This window comes from Triturus cristatus, chromosome 7, assembly GCF_964204655.1.
Source record: "Triturus cristatus chromosome 7, aTriCri1.1, whole genome shotgun sequence".
Classification (NCBI taxonomy): Eukaryota; Metazoa; Chordata; class Amphibia; order Caudata; family Salamandridae; genus Triturus; species Triturus cristatus.
Genome location: NC_140590.1, coordinates 1,866,618,221 through 1,866,640,213, shown reverse-complemented (window position 1 = coordinate 1,866,640,213; position 21,993 = coordinate 1,866,618,221). Strand labels below are relative to the sequence as shown.

Here is a 21,993-nt window from a genome sequence, read left to right as displayed (position 1 = left end):
CAGCCCCCCCAGCAGCCCACCAGCGGCGGGGTCGGCACCGTCCCCAGCAAGCACCGGAGCCCCAGGACGACCAGGTCCACGAGCTAGGATCACCTGCTTCCGCTGCCAACAGCCCGGACACTACGCCAATGACCCACAGTGTCCCCAGTATCAGCGAACCACAACGACCAACCCCACGGCCCGGCAGATGGCCTCCGTGGCTCTGGGGGAAGAGATGGAAGACTCCGAGGAATGGGAACCGGCGGCCATGGCCCTGGTCTCCCTTGGTGATCGAGAAATGGTCCCCGGGACACCCTTGCCAGCCAACACAGAAAAATACCGACAGCAGGTGACCATCAACGGTCACCAAGTCGAGGGCCTTCGCGATACCGGGGCGAGTGTCACCGCGGTCCACCGCAGCCTAATTTCAGAAGACCAGATCCTAACCGGGGCCCTCTGTCCGGTCGTATCCTCCGACAATTCTGAGAGCCTCTGCCAGATGGCGCTGGTGCCCTTCGAGTGGGGAGGGGTCTCCGGAGAACTGAAGGTAGCGGTCCGGACATCGCAGCCCGTAGACTGCCTCCTGGGCAACGACCTGGAGAGTTCCCCGTGGGGGCAAGTAGAACGAAGGGCCCACCTGGAGATGATGGGCCTACCAGAATGGGTCTGCGCCACCACGCGCTCCATGACCGCACGATTGCCTCTCTCCGAGGGCGGTGAAGCCCTCTTACCGAACACTATCCCCGAGAGCCGGGACACCCTACCAGAAGCAGACAACCCTCCTTCAGAGGGAGAAGAAGACACTAACCCGGGGGAAGGACCGGAACCTTCCACCCCAGAGGCCCTGACGGAGATCGAAGAACTGCCCGAGATGGCCCAGTGGCGCTGTGATGGGGGGCCCTCCCGTGAGGAGTTCTGCCAGGAACAGGCCACCTGCCCCTCCCTCGGGGGACTTAGACAACAAGCCGAAGCCCAGGCCGCCGGTGACCAAACCGGAACCCATTGGATCTATTGGGACAATGGCCTCTTATACAGCGAGCAAAAGTCCGCCGAGCTATGCGCAGCACGGGTACTGGTGGTACCCCTGCGGTTCCGGAGCCTCCTCCTGGGCCTGGCCCACGATGTACCCTTGGCAGGACACTTAGGCCAAGACAAGACATATCAGCGACTGGTTACCCACTTCTATTGGCCCAAGATGCGAGCGAATGTAGAAGTACACTGCAAATCCGGAATGATCCTGGGCCTCGAAGAGCACCTGCGCCGGAAATGGGACGTCCTCCTCCCTTGCCTCCTGTTCGCATACCCTCTCCATCACCCAGCCAACCTGCAACCACCCTCAAGACACGACATCTCCGACTCCGGCCGCCCCAGCCACCCCCGATCCGCGGGCCGGCCAGAGGCCTGACAGACTCAACACCCTACCACGCATGTCCAACTGAGGGAGCGGGAACCCTCGAGCCAGACCCAGAGGCGCCAGCCCAGTCACACCTCGGGTCGCCTTCCCCGGGGAGGACTTGATCGGCCACCAGGCCCCTGGGGAGCAGGCGCCTCCCCTGCCGAGCGTCTGGGGTCCCTCCCAGACCCACCTGAAAAGACCAAAGAAGTGAGCGGCAGGAAATCCCGCCGAACCCCCTCCGTCACCCCAGTCCCCCCTCTGCGAGCACTCCGGACTTCAAAGAACCAGCGGAGTATAACAAGGGGTGCCGGAGAAGCGAGTTCAGAGAAGACCTGGAACCATCCGAGCCTGCAGACGCTGTCGCGGCTCCTGAATGCTGAAGTTACCTGGGCCTGCTGAGTGACTCGCGGCCTCTTGCTATTGAACCATCTGAGCCCAGCGGACGAGGTCGCGGCTCCCGAACATTGAACCACCTAGGCCTGCTGAGTGACTCGCGGCCCCCAGCTATTGAACCATCTGAGCCTGCCGACGGAATCGCGGCTCCCGAACTCCGACCACCTGTGCCTGCTGAGAGACTCGCGGCGCTCCCCCTTGAGGACGACTCAGTAAGAGATCGCCCAGAGACACGACACCCTCCAGCTCGAGGATTGTGAGCTTTCCGCAGGGTATTTCGCAGAGACACTATCTTGAAAGACTGTCCCGCTACCCCCATTCCCCCCGACCGATTGGTGGTACGTTGTGCCACTGCTGTACTGCTTGCATCTTGGATCATAAAGATCCCTTGAAATCATCGATAAAAGAACCTATCGTCTTACAAAGATTACGTGTGGTGTCACTCTGTTCGTAGTGTATCTCAGGGTGTGCGCGCCTGGTTCGGCCTACTTGGGAGAGGTGGGTCAAAGGGGTGGGCAGGACGTGTATCGAACCCCCCTCCGGCGAACGCCTTTCCAACAATCGATGCGCTACATTTCTGTCTGATCCTAGGGATGCCCTGGTTGACATTCCACGACCCCACGGTAGGATGGGCAAGTCGGTCAGTGGTGATAGATTCACTTTACTGCAAAGAGCATTGTACTGAACAGCACGCTTTGGATGGAGAACCTGTAGATACCCAAGCCTTGTTCCTAGCTGCGGGATAAAATGATCTCATACTGGGCTGTGTGTCCACGATTCCTTCTGAGTATCAACAGTATTCTTCAGTCTTTGACAAAATTGAAGCTAGCCATCTCCCGCCTCATAGAGGCTACGATTGTCAGATAGACCTGGTTCCTGGAGCTGCGATCCCATGTAGTAGGGTATATGCCTTGACCAAACCCGAAACTCAACATTTGAGGGAGTATCTGGATGAGAACTTGGCCAATGGGTTCATACGTCACTAGTCTTCCCTTGCCTCCTCTCCTCTTTTCTTCATCCCTAAGAAAGAAGGCGATTTGCGAACGTGCATTGACTTCAGAGCCCTTAAAAGAGTCACAATAAAGAACAGGTATTCCCTTCCCTTGATATCAGTGTTGCTGGACCAGTTAAAAGGGGCCACCATTTTCACCAAGTTAGATCTCAGAGGAGCCTACCATCTGGTGAGAATGAAGAAAGGGGACGAGTGGAAGACTGCCTTCCGTACGAAGTTTGGGCTCATTGAGTATCAAGTAATGTATTTGGACTTTGTAACGCCCCAGCGGCATTTCAGTATATCATGGAGGAAGTCTTGCGGGGTCTCTTGGACGTGATGTGTATGGTTTACATAGAAGTCATTTTGATCTAATCTTCAAATGTCGCAGAGCATGTCACTCATGTGAAACAGGTCCTGGAACAGCTGCAGAAACATTCCTTGTATGCCAAACTAGAGAAGTGCCTTTTTCATGCCTCTGAGGTTGAGTTTTTAGGGTATATAATCAGTGCCAGTGGAATTCGCATTGACTCAAGGAAAGTGGAGGCTATCACCAGTCGAAGTCCCAGATGAACCAGAAGGCACTACAGAGCTTCATCGGCTTCACTAATTTCTATCAGCGATTCATCAAGAACTTTTCACAGACTATACAACCCCTTAATTTCCTACTCAAGGAAGGAGTATTATTCGTGTGGACTGAACAGGCGGAAACTGCCCTTCAGACGCTGAAGTTCTGCTTAACGAAAGCGCCAATACTACGACACCCTGACGTACAATTGCCCTTTGTCTTAGAAACCGATGCCTTGCATTATGCCTTAGGAGGTGTACTCTCACAAAGACATCCGGAAACTGGAAAGCTTCATTCCGTGGCCTTCTGTTCCAAGAAGCTTACTCCATGCGAGACAAACTATAGTATTTCTGACAAGGAGTTGTTAGCGGTAAAAAGGGCATGTGAAGAATGGAGACACCGTCTGATGGGGGCCCAACACTATCACGATCTTCACTGACCATCGGAATTTGTTATTACTGAAGACGGCTAGAGCCCTTACGCCCAGACAGTTGCGTTGGTCTCTCTTTTTCGCGGACTACGACTTTTAAAATACCGGGCAGAAAGTAAACATGGCAAGGCGGATGCCTTGTCTAGGCCGAACAACCCCCCTAGAGAGAAAGACCAACCCCTCACAACTCCTCCTCCCATACTAAGCAAAGCCGCCTTCCCCATTCAAGAGATCGCCATAGTGACCGTAGACGATTTCCTGGACGATTTGAAGATAGAGCTGTTGGGCATGAATACACAGGCATGGGTGAAAGAAGAACCAGAACACAGAAGCGAGAAAGAGGACTTGCTGTATTGCCTCCATGCTTTATAAGTACCGGAAGCCTGTTCTAAGGAACGTGTGATTAAATGGGCTCATGACACGTCCTTGGGTGGACATATGGGAATCTACAAAACCACAGCCCTCGTAGAACGACATTTCTGCTGGCCGGGATTATGAAAAAATGAACGGCAGCACATCTTGGGGTGCGCAGTATGCACCCAAGGCAAGAACAGTCATACCAAACTGGTGGGGCTGCTGTGTCCGATCCCCATTCCTGACACTCCTTTTTTATGATAAATCAATGTTAATGATTTGCAGATGTCCCCAATTTAAAAAATGTATGCAGCACCTACCAATCGGTCCAAGTTGCCGAATCACGTTGTACATCATGGTGTCCAACCGCCAAAGTTGGAATGCAAGAGGCTCTAATCCACACAAGGTAAAAGAGATACAGTCTGCAAAGGACTAGCAGCACAGTTATGGTCTTCACTGCCACAAAATGGCACCACTGGATGGTGGTGGTGGTTGGGGGGTGATTCCCCCCCCCACGCTCTGGACCAAACAAGCGGGAGCAGAGGACTGGCATTAGTTGCCCAGTCTCAGCTCTATTTGTCTCTCAAATACTCACTGTGTCTAGTCAGAGGACTAAGTATGTGCATAAACTGCACTCATGCAAAGTTGCACAGGCCCTTGTTTATTTGAATATGTCCTCATGAAGGCACAGATAACAGTATTTCACACAGGCCGCCAGGGAACAAGGTATAAAACATATTATAAGAGTGAACTTCCACTCCTGACCAGGCCACGTACTCTCATTCTATCTAGACTGGAACTGCGCCGAGTTTCCTTGCTAAGCCGGGTTCAATGCGCAGCAGACTGATCACCTTGGTGCTTATAGATTTTGCAAAACAAGAATTCATCTTGACTCTGTGTTGATACCCTGTACGCAGAGATGTACGCCTGCAGCGTCATGTGTGCGCTATCCTCCCTCCCGGCGCACTGACTATGAATGAATATGCAGGGGACTGGCAAACATTCCTGAGTCCAGCTTATTGATCTGGGAGCCACATATATCATGCTGCACATCCTTCCACTTAGTGAATCAGGAAACATGCACAGCCTGCTTTGTTTGCATAGGAAGCTTGCATGTTAACATATCTGCTGGCATGTAGAATACTTATTGCCCATACACAAGACACATCGTTTGTGTTCAAGGACATTGCGTTTTTATGTTGATTTTGTCCTCTAGATAAGCAGGCCCAACCCCCTGCTGCACACCCCGCTCCCTGAACTTACAGTCCCTCAGAATGGATCTGTGACTGAGTACTCTCTGGCACTACAGCAAGGCAAGGTCTGTATCCGTGTGCAGGCCCAAACCCCCTGCTGCACACCCCGCTCCCTGAACTTACAGTCCCTCAGAATGGATCTGTGACTGAGTACTCTCTGGCACTACAGCAAGGCAAGGTCTGTATCCGTGTGCAGGCCCAACCCCCCTGCTGCACACCCCGTTCCCTGAACTTACAGTCCCTCAGAATGGATCTGTGACTGAGTACTCTCTGGCACTACAGCAAGGCATGGTCTGTATCCGTGTGCAGGCCCAAACCCCCTGCTGCACACCCCGCTCCCTGAACTTACAGTCCCTCAGAATGGATCTGTGACTGAGTACTCTCTGGCACTACAGCAAGGCAAGGTCTGTATCCGTGTGCAGGCCCAAACCCCCTGCTGCACACCCCGCTCCCTGAACTTACAGTCCCTCAGAATGGATCTGTGACGCAGTACTCTCTGGCACTACAGCAAGGCAAGGTCTGTATCCGTGTGCAGGCCCAACCCCCCTGCTGCACACCCTGTTCCCTGAACTTACAGTCCCTCAGAATGGATCTGTGACTGAGTACTCTCTGGCACTACAGCAAGGCATGGTCTGTATCCGTGTGCAGGCCCAAACCCCCTGCTGCACACCCCGCTCCCTGAACTTACAGTCCCTCAGAATGGATCTGTGACTGAGTACTCTCTGGCACTACAGCAAGGCAAGGTCTGTATCCGTGTGCAGGCCCAAACCCCCTGCTGCACACCCCGCTCCCTGAACTTACAGTCCCTCAGAATGGATCTGTGACGCAGTACTCTCTGGCACTATAGCAAGGCAAGGTCTGTATCCGTGTGCAGGCCCAAACCCCCTGCTGCACACCCCGCTCCCTGAACTTACAGTCCCTCAGAATGGATCTGTGACGCAGTACTCTCTGGCACTACAGCAAGGCATGGTCTGTATCCGTGTGCAGGCCCAAACCCCCTGCTGCACACCCCGCTCCCTGAACTTACAGTCCCTCAGAATGGATCTGTGACGCAGTACTCTCTGGCACTACAGCAAGGCAAGGTCTGTATCCGTGTGCAGGCCCAAACCCCCTGCTACACACCCCGCTCCCTGAACTTACAGTCCCTCAGAATGGATCTGTGACTGAGTACTTTCTGGCACTACAGCAAGGCAAGGTCTGTATCCGTGTGCAGGCCCAACCCCCCTGCTGCACACCCCGTTCCCTGAACTTACAGTCCCTCTGAATGGATCTGTGACTGAGTACTCTCTGGCACTACAGCAAGGCAAGGTCTGTATCCGTGTGCAGGCCAAACCCCCTGCTGCACACCCTGCTCCCTGAACTTACAGTCCCTCAGAATGGATCTGTGACGCAGTACTCTCTGGCACTATAGCAAGGCAAGGTCTGTATCCGTGTGCAGGCCCAAACCCCCTGCTGCACACCCCGCTCCCTGAACTTACAGTCCCTCAGAATGGATCTGTGACGCAGTACTCTCTGGCACTACAGCAAGGCATGGTCTGTATCCGTGTGCAGGCCCAAACCCCCTGCTGCACACCCCGCTCCCTGAACTTACAGTCCCTCAGAATGGGTCTGTGACTGAGTACTCTCTGGCACTATAGCAAGGCAAGGTCTGTATCCGTGTGCAGGCCCAAACCCCCTGCTGCACACCCCGCTCCCTGAACTTACAGTCCCTCAGAATAGATCTGTGACGCAGTACTCTCTGGCACTACAGCAAGGCAAGGTCTGTATCCGTGTGCAGGCCCAACCCCCCTGCTGCACACCCCGCTCCCTGAACTTACAGTCCCTCAGAATGGATCTGTGACGCAGTACTCTCTGGCACTACAGCAACGCAAGGTCTGTATCCGTGTGCAGGCCCAAACCCCCTGCTGCACACCCCGCTCCCTGAACTTACAGTCCCTCAGAATGGATCTGTGACTGAGTACTCTCTGGCACTACAGCAAGGCAAGGTCTGTATCCGTGTGCAGGCCCAACCCCCCTGCTGCACACCCCGTTCCCTGAACTTACAGTCCCTCAGAATGGATCTGTGACTGAGTACTCTCTGGCACTACAGCAAGGCATGGTCTGTATCCGTGTGCAGGCCCAAACCCCCTGCTGCACACCCCGCTCCCTGAACTTACAGTCCCTCAGAATGGATCTGTGACGCAGTACTCTCTGGCACTACAGCAAGGCATGGTCTGTATCCGTGTGCAGGCCCAAACCCCCTGCTGCACACCCCGCTCCCTGAACTTACAGTCCCTCAGAATGGATCTGTGACTGAGTACTCTCTGGCACTACAGCAAGGCAAGGTCTGTATCCGTGTGCAGGCCCAACCCCCCTGCTGCACACCCCGTTCCCTGAACTTACAGTCCCTCAGAATGGATCTGTGACTGAGTACTCTCTGGCACTACAGCAAGGCATGGTCTGTATCCGTGTGCAGGCCCAAACCCCCTGCTGCACACCCCGCTCCCTGAACTTACAGTCCCTCAGAATGGATCTGTGACTGAGTACTCTCTGGCACTACAGCAAGGCAAGGTCTGTATCCGTGTGCAGGCCCGAATCCCCTGCTGCACACCCCGCTCCCTGAACTTACAGTCCCTCAGAATGGATCTGTGACGCAGTACTCTCTGGCACTATAGCAAGGCAAGGTCTGTATCCGTGTGCAGGCCCAAACCCCCTGCTGCACACCCCGCTCCCTGAACTTACAGTCCCTCAGAATGGATCTGTGACGCAGTACTCTCTGGCACTACAGCAAGGCAAGGTCTGTATCCGTGTGCAGGCCCAAACCCCCTGCTGCACACCCCGCTCCCTGAACTTACAGTCCCTCAGAATGGATCTGTGACTGAGTACTCTCTGGCACTACAGCAAGGCAAGGTCTGTATCCGTGTGCAGGCCCAACCCCCCTGCTGCACACCCCGCTCCCTGAACTTACAGTCCCTCAGAATGGATCTGTGACACAGTACTCTCTGGCACTATAGCAAGGCAAGGTCTGTATCCGTGTGCAGGCCCAAACCCCCTGCTGCACACCCCGCTCCCTGAACTTACAGTCCCTCAGAATGGATCTGTGACTGAGTACTCTCTGGCACTACAGCAAGGCAAGGTCTGTATCCGTGTGCAGGCCCAACCCCCCTGCTGCACACCCCGCTCCCTGAACTTACAGTCCCTCAGAATGGATCTGTGACGCAGTACTCTCTGGCACTACAGCAAGGCATGGTCTGTATCCGTGTGCAGGCCCAAACCCCCTGCTGCACACCCCGCTCCCTGAACTTACAGTCCCTCAGAATGGATCTGTGACTGAGTACTCTCTGGCACTACAGCAAGGCAAGGTCTGTATCCGTGTGCAGGCCCAACCCCCCTGCTGCACACCCCGTTCCCTGAACTTACAGTCCCTCAGAATGGATCTGTGACTGAGTACTCTCTGGCACTACAGCAAGGCAAGGTCTGTATCCGTGTGCAGGCCCAACCCCCCTGCTGCACACCCCGCTCCCTGAACTTACAGTCCCTCAGAATGGATCTGTGACGCAGTACTCTCTGGCACTACAGCAAGGCATGGTCTGTATCCGTGTGCAGGGCCAAACCCCCTGCTGCACACCCCGCTCCCTGAACTTACAGTCCCTCAGAATGGATCTGTGACTGAGTACTCTCTGGCACTACAGCAAGGCAAGGTCTGTATCCGTGTGCAGGCCCAACCCCCCTGCTGCACACCCCGCTCCCTGAACTTACAGTCCCTCAGAATGGATCTGTGACGCAGTACTCTCTGGCACTACAGCAAGGCAAGGTCTGTATCCGTGTGCAGGCCCAACCCCCCTGCTGCACACCCCGCTCCCTGAACTTACAGTCCCTCAGAATGGATCTGTGACGCAGTACTCTCTGGCACTACAGCAAGGCATGGTCTGTATCCGTGTGCAGGCCCAAACACCCTGCTGCACACCCCGCTCCCTGAACTTACAGTCCCTCAGAATGGATCTGTGACTGAGTACTCTCTGGCACTACAGCAAGGCAAGGTCTGTATCCGTGTGCAGGCCCAACCCCCCTGCTGCACACCCCGCTCCCTGAACTTACAGTCCCTCAGAATGGATCTGTGACGCATTACTCTCTGGCACTATAGCAAGGCAAGGTCTGTATCCGTGTGCAGGCCCAAACCCCCTGCTGCACACCCCGCTCCCTGAACTTACAGTCCCTCAGAATGGATCTGTGACGCAGTACTCTCTGGCACTACAGCAAGGCAAGGTCTGTATCCGTGTGCAGGCCCAACCCCCCTGCTGCACACCCCGTTCCCTGAACTTACAGTCCCTCAGAATGGATCTGTGACTGAGTACTCTCTGGCACTACAGCAAGGCATGGTCTGTATCCGTGTGCAGGCCCAAACCCCCTGCTGCACACCCCGCTCCCTGAACTTACAGTCCCTCAGAATGGATCTGTGACGCAGTACTCTCTGGCACTATAGCAAGGCAAGGTCTGTATCCGTGTGCAGGCCCAAACCCCCTGCGGCACACCCCGCTCCTTGAACTTACAGTCCCACAAAATGGATCTGTGACGCAGTACTCTCTGGCACTACAGCAAGGCAAGGTCTGTATCTGTGTGCAGGCCCAAACCCCCTGCTGCACACCCCGCTCCCTGAACTTACAGTCCCTCAGAATGGATCTGTGACGCAGTACTCTCTGGCACTATAGCAAGGCAAGGTCTGTATCCGTGTGCAGGCCCAAACCCCCTGCTGCACACCCCGCTCCCTGAACTTACAGTCCCTCAGAATGGATCTGTGACTGAGTACTCTCTGGCACTACAGCAAGGCAAGGTCTGTATCCATGTGCAGGCCCAACCCCCCTGCTGCACACCCCGTTCCCTGAACTTACAGTCCCTCAGAATGGATCTGTGACTGAGTACTCTCTGGCACTATAGCAAGGCAAGGTCTGTATCCGTGTGCAGGCCCAAACCCCCTGCTGCACACCCCGCTCCCTGAACTTACAGTCCCTCAGAATGGATCTGTGACGGAGTACTCTCTGGCACTACAGCAAGGCAAGGTCTGTATCCGTGTGCAGGCCCAAACCCCCTGCTGCACACCCCGCTCCCTGAACTTACAGTCCCTCAGAATGGATCTGTGACTGAGTACTCTCTGGCACTACAGCAAGGCAAGGTCTGTATCCGTGTGCAGGCCCAAACCCCCTGCTGCACACCCCGCTCCCTGAACTTACAGTCCCTCAGAATGGATCTGTGACGGAGTACTCTCTGGCACTACAGCAAGGCAAGGTCTGTATCCGTGTGCAGGCCCAAACCCCCTGCTGCACACCCCGCTCCCTGAACTTACAGTCCCTCAGAATGGATCTGTGACGCAGTACTCTCTGGCACTACAGCAAGGCAAGGTCTGTATCCGTGTGCAGGCCCAAAACCCCTGCTGCACACCCCGCTCGCTGAACTTACAGTCCCTCAGAATGGATCTGTGACTGAGTACTCTCTGGCACTACAGCAAGGCAAGGTCTGTATCCATGTGCAGGCCCAAACCCCCTGCTGCACACCCCGCTCCCTGAACTTACAGTCCCTCAGAATGGATCTGTGACTGAGTACTCTCTGGCACTACAGCAAGGCAAGGTCTGTATCCATGTGCAGGCCCAAACCCCCTGCTGCACACCCCGCTCCCTGAACTTACAGTCCCTCAGAATGGATCTGTGACTGAGTACTCTCTGGCACTACAGCAAGGCATGGTCTGTATCCGTGTGCAGGCCCAAACCCCCTGCTGCACACCCCGCTCCCTGAACTTACAGTCCCTCAGAATGGATTTGTGACGGAGTACTCTCTGGCACTACAGCGAGGCAAGGTCTGTATCCGTGTGCAGGCCCAAACCCCCTGCTGCACACCCCGCTCCCTGAACTTACAGTCCCTCAGAATGGATCTGTGACGCAGTACTCTCTGGCACTACAGCAAGGCAAGGTCTGTATCCGTGTGCAGGCCCAAACCCCCTGCTGCACACCCCGCTCCCTGAACTTACAGTCCCTCAGAATGGATCTGTGACTGAGTACTCTCTGGCACTACAGCAAGGCAAGGTCTGTATCCGTGTGCAGGCTCAAACCCCCTGCTGCACACCCCGCTCCCTGAACTTACAGTCCCTCAGAATGGATCTGTGACGCAGTACTCTCTGGCACTACAGCAAGGCATGGTCTGTATCCGTGTGCAGGCCCAAACCCCCTGCTGCACACCCCGCTCCCTGAACTTACAGTCCCTCAGAATGGATCTGTGACTGAGTACTCTCTGGCACTACAGCAAGGCAAGGTCTGTATCCGTGTGCAGGCCCAAACCCCCAGCTGCACACCCCGCTCCCTGAACTTACAGTCCTTCAGAATGGATCTGTGACGCAGTACTCTCTGGCACTACAGAAAGGCAAGGTCTGTATCCGTGTGCAGGCCCAAACCCCCTGCTGCACACCCTGCTCCCTGAACTTACAGTCCCTCAGAATGGATCTGTGACGCAGTACTCTCTGGCACTACAGCAAGGCAAGGTCTGTATCCGTGTGCAGGCCCAACCCCCCTGCTGCACACCCCGCTCCCTGAACTTACAGTCCCACAGAATGGATCTGTGACGCAGTACTCTCTGGCACTACAGCAAGGCAAGGTCTGTATCCGTGTGCAGGCCCAAACCCCCTGTTGCACACCCCGCTCCCTGAACTTACAGTCCCTCAGAATGGATCTGTGACGCAGTACTCTCTGGCACTACAGCAAGGCAAGGTCTGTATCCGTGTGCAGGCCCAAACCCCCTGCTGCACACCCCGCTCCCTGAACTTACAGTCCCTCAGAATGGATCTGTGACGCAGTACTCTCTGGCACTACAGCAAGGCAAGGTCTGTATCCGTGTGCAGGCCCAAACCCCCTGCTGCACACCCCGCTCCCTGAACTTACAGTCCCTCAGAATGGATCTGTGACGCAGTACTCTCTGGCACTACAGCAAGGCAAGGTCTGTATCCGTGTGCAGGCCCAACCCCCCTGCTGCACACCCCGTTCCCTGAACTTACAGTCCCTCAGAATGGATCTGTGACTGAGTACTCTCTGGCACTACAGCAAGGCATGGTCTGTATCCGTGTGCAGGCCCAAACCCCCTGCTGCACACCCCGCTCCCTGAACTTACAGTCCCTCAGAATGGATCTGTGACGCAGTACTCTCTGGCACTACAGCAAGGCATGGTCTGTATCCGTGTGCAGGCCCAAACCCCCTGCTGCACACCCCGCTCCCTGAACTTACAGTCCCTCAGAATGGATCTGTGACTGAGTACTCTCTGGCACTACAGCAAGGCAAGGTCTGTATCCGTGTGCAGGCCCAACCCCCCTGCTGCACACCCCGTTCCCTGAACTTACAGTCCCTCAGAATGGATCTGTGACTGAGTACTCTCTGGCACTACAGCAAGGCATGGTCTGTATCCGTGTGCAGGCCCAAACCCCCTGCTGCACACCCCGCTCCCTGAACTTACAGTCCCTCAGAATGGATCTGTGACTGAGTACTCTCTGGCACTACAGCAAGGCAAGGTCTGTATCCGTGTGCAGGCCCGAATCCCCTGCTGCACACCCCGCTCCCTGAACTTACAGTCCCTCAGAATGGATCTGTGACGCAGTACTCTCTGGCACTATAGCAAGGCAAGGTCTGTATCCGTGTGCAGGCCCAAACCCCCTGCTGCACACCCCGCTCCCTGAACTTACAGTCCCTCAGAATGGATCTGTGACGCAGTACTCTCTGGCACTACAGCAAGGCAAGGTCTGTATCCGTGTGCAGGCCCAAACCCCCTGCTGCACACCCCGCTCCCTGAACTTACAGTCCCTCAGAATGGATCTGTTACTGAGTACTCTCTGGCACTACAGCAAGGCAAGGTCTGTATCCGTGTGCAGGCCCAACCCCCCTGCTGCACACCCCGCTCCCTGAACTTACAGTCCCTCAGAATGGATCTGTGACGCAGTACTCTCTGGCACTATAGCAAGGCAAGGTCTGTATCCGTGTGCAGGCCCAAACCCCCTGCTGCACACCCCGCTCCCTGAACTAACAGTCCCTCAGAATGGATCTGTGACTGAGTACTCTCTGGCACTACAGCAAGGCAAGGTCTGTATCCGTGTGCAGGCCCAACCCCCCTGCTGCACACCCCGCTCCCTGAACTTACAGTCCCTCAGAATGGATCTGTGACGCAGTACTCTCTGGCACTACAGCAAGGCATGGTCTGTATCCGTGTGCAGGCCCAAACCCCCTGCTGCACACCCCGCTCCCTGAACTTACAGTCCCTCAGAATGGATCTGTGACTGAGTACTCTCTGGCACTACAGCAAGGCAAGGTCTGTATCCGTGTGCAGGCCCAACCCCCCTGCTGCACACCCCGTTCCCTGAACTTACAGTCCCTCAGAATGGATCTGTGACTGAGTACTCTCTGGCACTACAGCAAGGCAAGGTCTGTATCCGTGTGCAGGCCCAACCCCCCTGCTGCACACCCCGCTCCCTGAACTTACAGTCCCTCAGAATGGATCTGTGACGCAGTACTCTCTGGCACTACAGCAAGGCATGGTCTGTATCCGTGTGCAGGCCCAAACCCCCTGCTGCACACCCCGCTCCCTGAACTTACAGTCCCTCAGAATGGATCTGTGACTGAGTACTCTGGCACTACAGCAAGGCAAGGTCTGTATCCGTGTGCAGGCCCAACCCCCCTGCTGCACACCCCGCTCCCTGAACTTACAGTCCCTCAGAATGGATCTGTGACGCAGTACTCTCTGGCACTATAGCAAGGCAAGGTCTGTATCCGTGTGCAGGCCCAAACCCCCTGCTGCACACCCCGCTCCCTGAACTTACAGTCCCTCAGAATGGATCTGTGACGCAGTACTCTCTGGCACTACAGCAAGGCAAGGTCTGTATCCGTGTGCAGGCCCAACCCCCCTGCAGCACACCCCGTTCCCTGAACTTACAGTCCCTCAGAATGGATCTGTGACTGAGTACTCTCTGGCACTACAGCAAGGCATGGTCTGTATCCGTGTGCAGGCCCAAACCCCCTGCTGCACACCCCGCTCCCTGAACTTACAGTCCCTCAGAATGGATCTGTGACGCAGTACTCTCTGGCACTATAGCAAGGCAAGGTCTGTATCCGTGTGCAGGCCCAAACCCCCTGCGGCACACCCCGCTCCCTGAACTTACAGTCCCACAAAATGGATCTGTGACGCAGTACTCTCTGGCACTATAGCAAGGCAAGGTCTGTATCCGTGTGCAGGCCCAAACCCCCTGCTGCACACCCCGCTCCCTGAACTTACAGTCCCTCAGAATGGATCTGTGACGCAGTACTCTCTGGCACTACAGCAAGGCAAGGTCTGTATCCGTGTGCAGGCCCAACCCCCCTGCTGCACACCCCGTTCCCTGAACTTACAGTCCCTCAGAATGGATCTGTGACTGAGTACTCTCTGGCACTACAGCAAGGCATGGTCTGTATCCGTGTGCAGGCCCAAACCCCCTGCTGCACACCCCGCTCCCTGAACTTACAGTCCCTCAGAATGGATCTGTGACGCAGTACTCTCTGGCACTATAGCAAGGCAAGGTCTGTATCCGTGTGCAGGCCCAAACCCCCTGCGGCACACCCCGCTCCCTGAACTTACAGTCCCACAAAATGGATCTGTGACGCAGTACTCTCTGGCACTACAGCAAGGCAAGGTCTGTATCTGTGTGCAGGCCCAAACCCCCTGCTGCACACCCCGCTCCCTGAACTTACAGTCCCTCAGAATGGATCTGTGACGCAGTACTCTCTGGCACTATAGCAAGGCAAGGTCTGTATCCGTGTGCAGGCCCAAACCCCCTGCTGCACACCCCGCTCCCTGAACTTACAGTCCCTCAGAATGGATCTGTGACTGAGTACTCTCTGGCACTACAGCAAGGCAAGGTCTGTATCCATGTGCAGGCCCAACCCCCCTGCTGCACACCCCGTTCCCTGAACTTACAGTCCCTCAGAATGGATCTGTGACTGAGTACTCTCTGGCACTATAGCAAGGCAAGGTCTGTATCCGTGTGCAGGCCCAAACCCCCTGCTGCACACCCCGCTCCCTGAACTTACAGTCCCTCAGAATGGATCTGTGACGGAGTACTCTCTGGCACTACAGCAAGGCAAGGTCTGTATCCGTGTGCAGGCCCAAACCCCCTGCTGCACACCCCGCTCCCTGAACTTACAGTCCCTCAGAATGGATCTGTGACTGAGTACTCTCTGGCACTACAGCAAGGCAAGGTCTGTATCCGTGTGCAGGCCCAAACCCCCTGCTGCACACCCCGCTCCCTGAACTTACAGTCCCTCAGAATGGATCTGTGACGGAGTACTCTCTGGCACTACAGCAAGGCAAGGTCTGTATCCGTGTGCAGGCCCAAACCCCCTGCTGCACACCCCGCTCCCTGAACTTACAGTCCCTCAGAATGGATCTGTGACGCAGTACTCTCTGGCACTACAGCAAGGCAAGGTCTGTATCCGTGTGCAGGCCCAAAACCCCTGCTGCACACCCCGCTCGCTGAACTTACAGTCCCTCAGAATGGATCTGTGACTGAGTACTCTCTGGCACTACAGCAAGGCAAGGTCTGTATCCATGTGCAGGACCAAACCCCCTGCTGCACACCCCGCTCCCTGAACTTACAGTCCCTCAGAATGGATCTGTGACTGAGTACTCTCTGGCACTACAGCAAGGCAAGGTCTGTATCCATGTGCAGGCCCAAACCCCCTGCTGCACACCCCGCTCCCTGAACTTACAGTCCCTCAGAATGGATCTGTGACTGAGTACTCTCTGGCACTACAGCAAGGCATGGTCTGTATCCGTGTGCAGGCCCAAACCCCCTGCTGCACACCCCGCTCCCTGAACTTACAGTCCCTCAGAATGGATCTGTGACGGAGTACTCTCTGGCACTACAGCAAGGCAAGGTCTGTATCCGTGTGCAGGCCCAAACCCCCTGCTGCACACCCCGCTCCCTGAACTTACAGTCCCTCAGAATGGATCTGTGACGCAGTACTCTCTGGCACTACAGCAAGGCAAGGTCTGTATCCGTGTGCAGGCCCAAACCCCCTGCTGCACACCCCGCTCCCTGAACTTACAGTCCCTCAGAATGGATCTGTGACTGAGTACTCTCTGGCACTACAGCAAGGCAAGGTCTGTATCCGTGTGCAGGCTCAAACCCCCTGCTGCACACCCCGCTCCCTGAACTTACAGTCCCTCAGAATGGATCTGTGACGCAGTACTCTCTGGCACTACAGCAAGGCATGGTCTGTATCCGTGTGCAGGCCCAAACCCCCTGCTGCACACCCCGCTCCCTGAACTTACAGTCCCTCAGAATGGATCTGTGACTGAGTACTCTCTGGCACTACAGCAAGGCAAGGTCTGTATCCGTGTGCAGGCCCAAACCCCCAGCTGCACACCCCGCTCCCTGAACTTACAGTCCCTCAGAATGGATCTGTGACGCAGTTCTCTCTGGCACTACAGCAAGGCAAGGTCTGTATCCGTGTGCAGGCCCAAACCCCCTGCTGCACACCCTGCTCCCTGAACTTACAGTCCCTCAGAATGGATCTGTGACGCAGTACTCTCTGGCACTACAGCAAGGCAAGGTCTGTATCCGTGTGCAGGCCCAACCCCCCTGCTGCACACCCCGCTCCCTGAACTTACAGTCCCACAGAATGGATCTGTGACGCAGTACTCTCTGGCACTACAGCAAGGCAAGGTCTGTATCCGTGTGCAGGCCCAAACCCCCTGCTGCACACCCCGCTCCCTGAACTTACAGTCCCTCAGAATGGATCTGTGACGCAGTACTCTCTGGCACTACAGCAAGGCAAGGTCTGTATCCGTGTGCAGGCCCAAACCCCCTGCTGCACACCCCGCTCCCTGAACTTACAGTCCCTCAGAATGGATCTGTGACGCAGTACTCTCTGGCACTACAGCAAGGCAAGGTCTGTATCCGTGTGCAGGCCCAAACCCCCTGCTGCACACCCCGCTCCCTGAACTTACAGTCCCTCAGAATGGATCTGTGACGCAGTACTCTCTGGCACTACAGCAAGGCAAGGTCTGTATCCGTGTGCAGGCCCAACCCCCCTGCTGCACACCCCGTTCCCTGAACTTACAGTCCCTCAGAATGGATCTGTGACTGAGTACTCTCTGGCACTACAGCAAGGCAAGGTCTGTATCCATGTGCAGGACCAAACCCCCTGCTGCACACCCCGCTCCCTGAACTTACAGTCCCTCAGAATGGATCTGTGACTGAGTACTCTCTGGCACTACAGCAAGGCAAGGTCTGTATCCATGTGCAGGCCCAAACCCCCTGCTGCACACCCCGCTCCCTGAACTTACAGTCCCTCAGAATGGATCTGTGACTGAGTACTCTCTGGCACTACAGCAAGGCATGGTCTGTATCCGTTTGCAGACCCAAACCCCCTGCTGCACACCCCGCTCCCTGAACTTACAGTCCCTCAGAATGGATCTGTGACGGAGTACTCTCTGGCACTACAGCAAGGCAAGGTCTGTATCCGTGTGCAGGCCCAAACCCCCTGCTGCACACCCCGCTCCCTGAACTTACAGTCCCTCAGAATGGATCTGTGACGCAGTACTCTCTGGCACTACAGCAAGGCAAGGTCTGTATCCGTGTGCAGGCCCAAACCCCCTGCTGCACACCCCGCTCCCTGAACTTACAGTCCCTCAGAATGGATCTGTGACTGAGTACTCTCTGGCACTACAGCAAGGCAAGGTCTGTATCCGTGTGCAGGCTCAAACCCCCTGCTGCACACCCCGCTCCCTGAACTTACAGTCCCTCAGAATGGATCTGTGACGCAGTACTCTCTGGCACTACAGCAAGGCATGGTCTGTATCCGTGTGCAGGCCCAAACCCCCTGCTGCACACCCCGCTCCCTGAACTTACAGTCCCTCAGAATGGATCTGTGACTGAGTACTCTCTGGCACTACAGCAAGGCAAGGTCTGTATCCGTGTGCAGGCCCAAACCCCCAGCTGCACACCCCGCTCCCTGAACTTACAGTCCCTCAGAATGGATCTGTGACGCAGTTCTCTCTGGCACTACAGCAAGGCAAGGTCTGTATCCGTGTGCAGGCCCAAACCCCCTGCTGCACACCCTGCTCCCTGAACTTACAGTCCCTCAGAATGGATCTGTGACGCAGTACTCTCTGGCACTACAGCAAGGCAAGGTCTGTATCCGTGTGCAGGCCCAACCCCCCTGCTGCACACCCCGCTCCCTGAACTTACAGTCCCACAGAATGGATCTGTGACGCAGTACTCTCTGGCACTACAGCAAGGCAAGGTCTGTATCCGTGTGCAGGCCCAAACCCCCTGCTGCACACCCCGCTCCCTGAACTTACAGTCCCTCAGAATGGATCTGTGACGCAGTACTCTCTGGCACTACAGCAAGGCAAGGTCTGTATCCGTGTGCAGGCCCAAACCCCCTGCTGCACACCCCGCTCCCTGAACTTACAGTCCCTCAGAATGGATCTGTGACGCAGTACTCTCTGGCACTACAGCAAGGCAAGGTCTGTATCCGTGTGCAGGCCCAAACCCCCTGCTGCACACCCCGCTCCCTGAACTTACAGTCCCTCAGAATGGATCTGTGACGCAGTACTCTCTGGCACTACAGCAAGGCAAGGTCTGTATCCGTGTGCAGGCCCAACCCCCCTGCTGCACACCCCGTTCCCTGAACTTACAGTCCCTCAGAATGGATCTGTGACTGAGTACTCTCTGGCACTACAGCAAGGCATGGTCTGTATCCGTGTGCAGGCCCAAACCCCCTGCTGCACACCCCGCTCCCTGAACTTACAGTCCCTCAGAATGGATCTGTGACGCAGTACTCTCTGGCACTACAGCAAGGCATGGTCTGTATCCGTGTGCAGGCCCAAACCCCCTGCTGCACACCCCGCTCCCTGAACTTACAGTCCCTCAGAATGGATCTGTGACTGAGTACTCTCTGGCACTACAGCAAGGCAAGGTCTGTATCCGTGTGCAGGCCCAACCCCCCTGCTGCACACCCCGTTCCCTGAACTTACAGTCCCTCAGAATGGATCTGTGACTGAGTACTCTCTGGCACTACAGCAAGGCATGGTCTGTATCCGTGTGCAGGCCCAAACCCCCTGCTGCACACCCCGCTCCCTGAACTTACAGTCCCTCAGAATGGATCTGTGACTGAGTACTCTCTGGCACTACAGCAAGGCAAGGTCTGTATCCGTGTGCAGGCCCGAATCCCCTGCTGCACACCCCGCTCCCTGAACTTACAGTCCCTCAGAATGGATCTGTGACGCAGTACTCTCTGGCACTATAGCAAGGCAAGGTCTGTATCCGTGTGCAGGCCCAAACACCCTGCTGCACACCCCGCTCCCTGAACTTACAGTCCCTCAGAATGGATCTGTGACGCAGTACTCTCTGGCACTACAGCAAGGCAAGGTCTGTATCCGTGTGCAGGCCCAAACCCCCTGCTGCACACCCCGCTCCCTGAACTTACAGTCCCTCAGAATGGATCTGTGACTGAGTACTCTCTGGCACTACAGCAAGGCAAGGTCTGTATCCGTGTGCAGGCCCAACCCCCCTGCTGCACACCCCGCTCCCTGAACTTACAGTCCCTCAGAATGGATCTGTGACGCAGTACTCTCTGGCACTATAGCAAGGCAAGGTCTGTATCCGTGTGCAGGCCCAAACCCCCTGCTGCACACCCCGCTCCCTGAACTAACAGTCCCTCAGAATGGATCTGTGACTGAGTACTCTCTGGCACTACAGCAAGGCAAGGTCTGTATCCGTGTGCAGGCTCAAACCCCCTGCTGCACACCCCGCTCCCTGAACTTACAGTCCCTCAGAATGGATCTGTGACGCAGTACTCTCTGGCACTACAGCAAGGCATGGTCTGTATCCGTGTGCAGGCCCAAACCCCCTGCTGCACACCCCGCTCCCTGAACTTACAGTCCCTCAGAATGGATCTGTGACGCAGTACTCTCTGGCACTACAGCAAGGCAAGGTCTGTATCCGTGTGCAGGCCCAAACCCCCTGCTGCACACCCCGCTCCCTGAACTTACAGTCCCTCAGAATGGATCTGTGACGCAGTACTCTCTGGCACTACAGCAAGGCAAGGTCTGTATCCGTGTGCAGGCCCAAACCCCCTGCTGCACACCCCGCTCCCTGAACTTACAGTCCCTCAGAATGGATCTGTGACGCAGTACTCTCTGGCACTACAGCAAGGCAAGGTCTGTATCCGTGTGCAGGCCCAACCCCCCTGCTGCACACCCCGTTCCCTGAACTTACAGTCCCTCAGAATGGATCTGTGACTGAGTACTCTCTGGCACTACAGCAAGGCATGGTCTGTATCCGTGTGCAGGCCCAAACCTCCTGCTGCACACCCCGCTCCCTGAACTTACAGTCCCTCAGAATGGATCTGTGACGCAGTACTCTCTGGCACTACAGCAAGGCATGGTCTGTATCCGTGTGCAGGCCCAAACCCCCTGCTGCACACCCCGCTCCCTGAACTTACAGTCCCTCAGAATGGATCTGTGACTGAGTACTCTCTGGCACTACAGCAAGGCAAGGTCTGTATCCGTGTGCAGGCCCAACCCCCCTGCTGCACACCCCGTTCCCTGAACTTACAGTCCCTCAGAATGGATCTGTGACTGAGTACTCTCTGGCACTACAGCAAGGCATGGTCTGTATCCGTGTGCAGGCCCAAACCCCCTGCTGCACACCCCGCTCCCTGAACTTACAGTCCCTCAGAATGGATCTGTGACTGAGTACTCTCTGGCACTACAGCAAGGCAAGGTCTGTATCCGTGTGCAGGCCCGAATCCCCTGCTGCACACCCCGCTCCCTGAACTTACAGTCCCTCAGAATGGATCTGTGACGCAGTACTCTCTGGCACTATAGCAAGGCAAGGTCTGTATCCGTGTGCAGGCCCAAACCCCCTGCTGCACACCCCGCTCCCTGAACTTACAGTCCCTCAGAATGGATCTGTGACGCAGTACTCTCTGGCACTACAGCAAGGCAAGGTCTGTATCCGTGTGCAGGCCCAAACCCCCTGCTGCACACCCCGCTCCCTGAACTTACAGTCCCTCAGAATGGATCTGTTACTGAGTACTCTCTGGCACTACAGCAAGGCAAGGTCTGTATCCGTGTGCAGGCCCAACCCCCCTGCTGCACACCCCGCTCCCTGAACTTACAGTCCCTCAGAATGGATCTGTGACGCAGTACTCTCTGGCACTATAGCAAGGCAAGGTCTGTATCCGTGTGCAGGCCCAAACCCCCTGCTGCACACCCCGCTCCCTGAACTAACAGTCCCTCAGAATGGATCTGTGACTGAGTACTCTCTGGCACTACAGCAAGGCAAGGTCTGTATCCGTGTGCAGGCCCAACCCCCCTGCTGCACACCCCGCTCCCTGAACTTACAGTCCCTCAGAATGGATCTGTGACGCAGTACTCTCTGGCACTACAGCAAGGCATGGTCTGTATCCGTGTGCAGGCCCAAACCCCCTGCTGCACACCCCGCTCCCTGAACTTACAGTCCCTCAGAATGGATCTGTGACTGAGTACTCTCTGGCACTACAGCAAGGCAAGGTCTGTATCCGTGTGCAGGCCCAACCCCCCTGCTGCACACCCCGTTCCCTGAACTTACAGTCCCTCAGA

The 21,993-nt window shown here is 56.0% G+C and overlaps 1 protein-coding gene across 3 annotated transcripts in view; it reads right to left on the bottom strand.

The window, feature by feature from the left end:
* LOC146813537 (uncharacterized) overlaps nucleotides 1–21,993 on the bottom strand; it is a 469,352-nt gene that overhangs the window by 302,138 nt on the left and 145,221 nt on the right. The gene's annotated exons all lie outside the window — the stretch shown is intronic.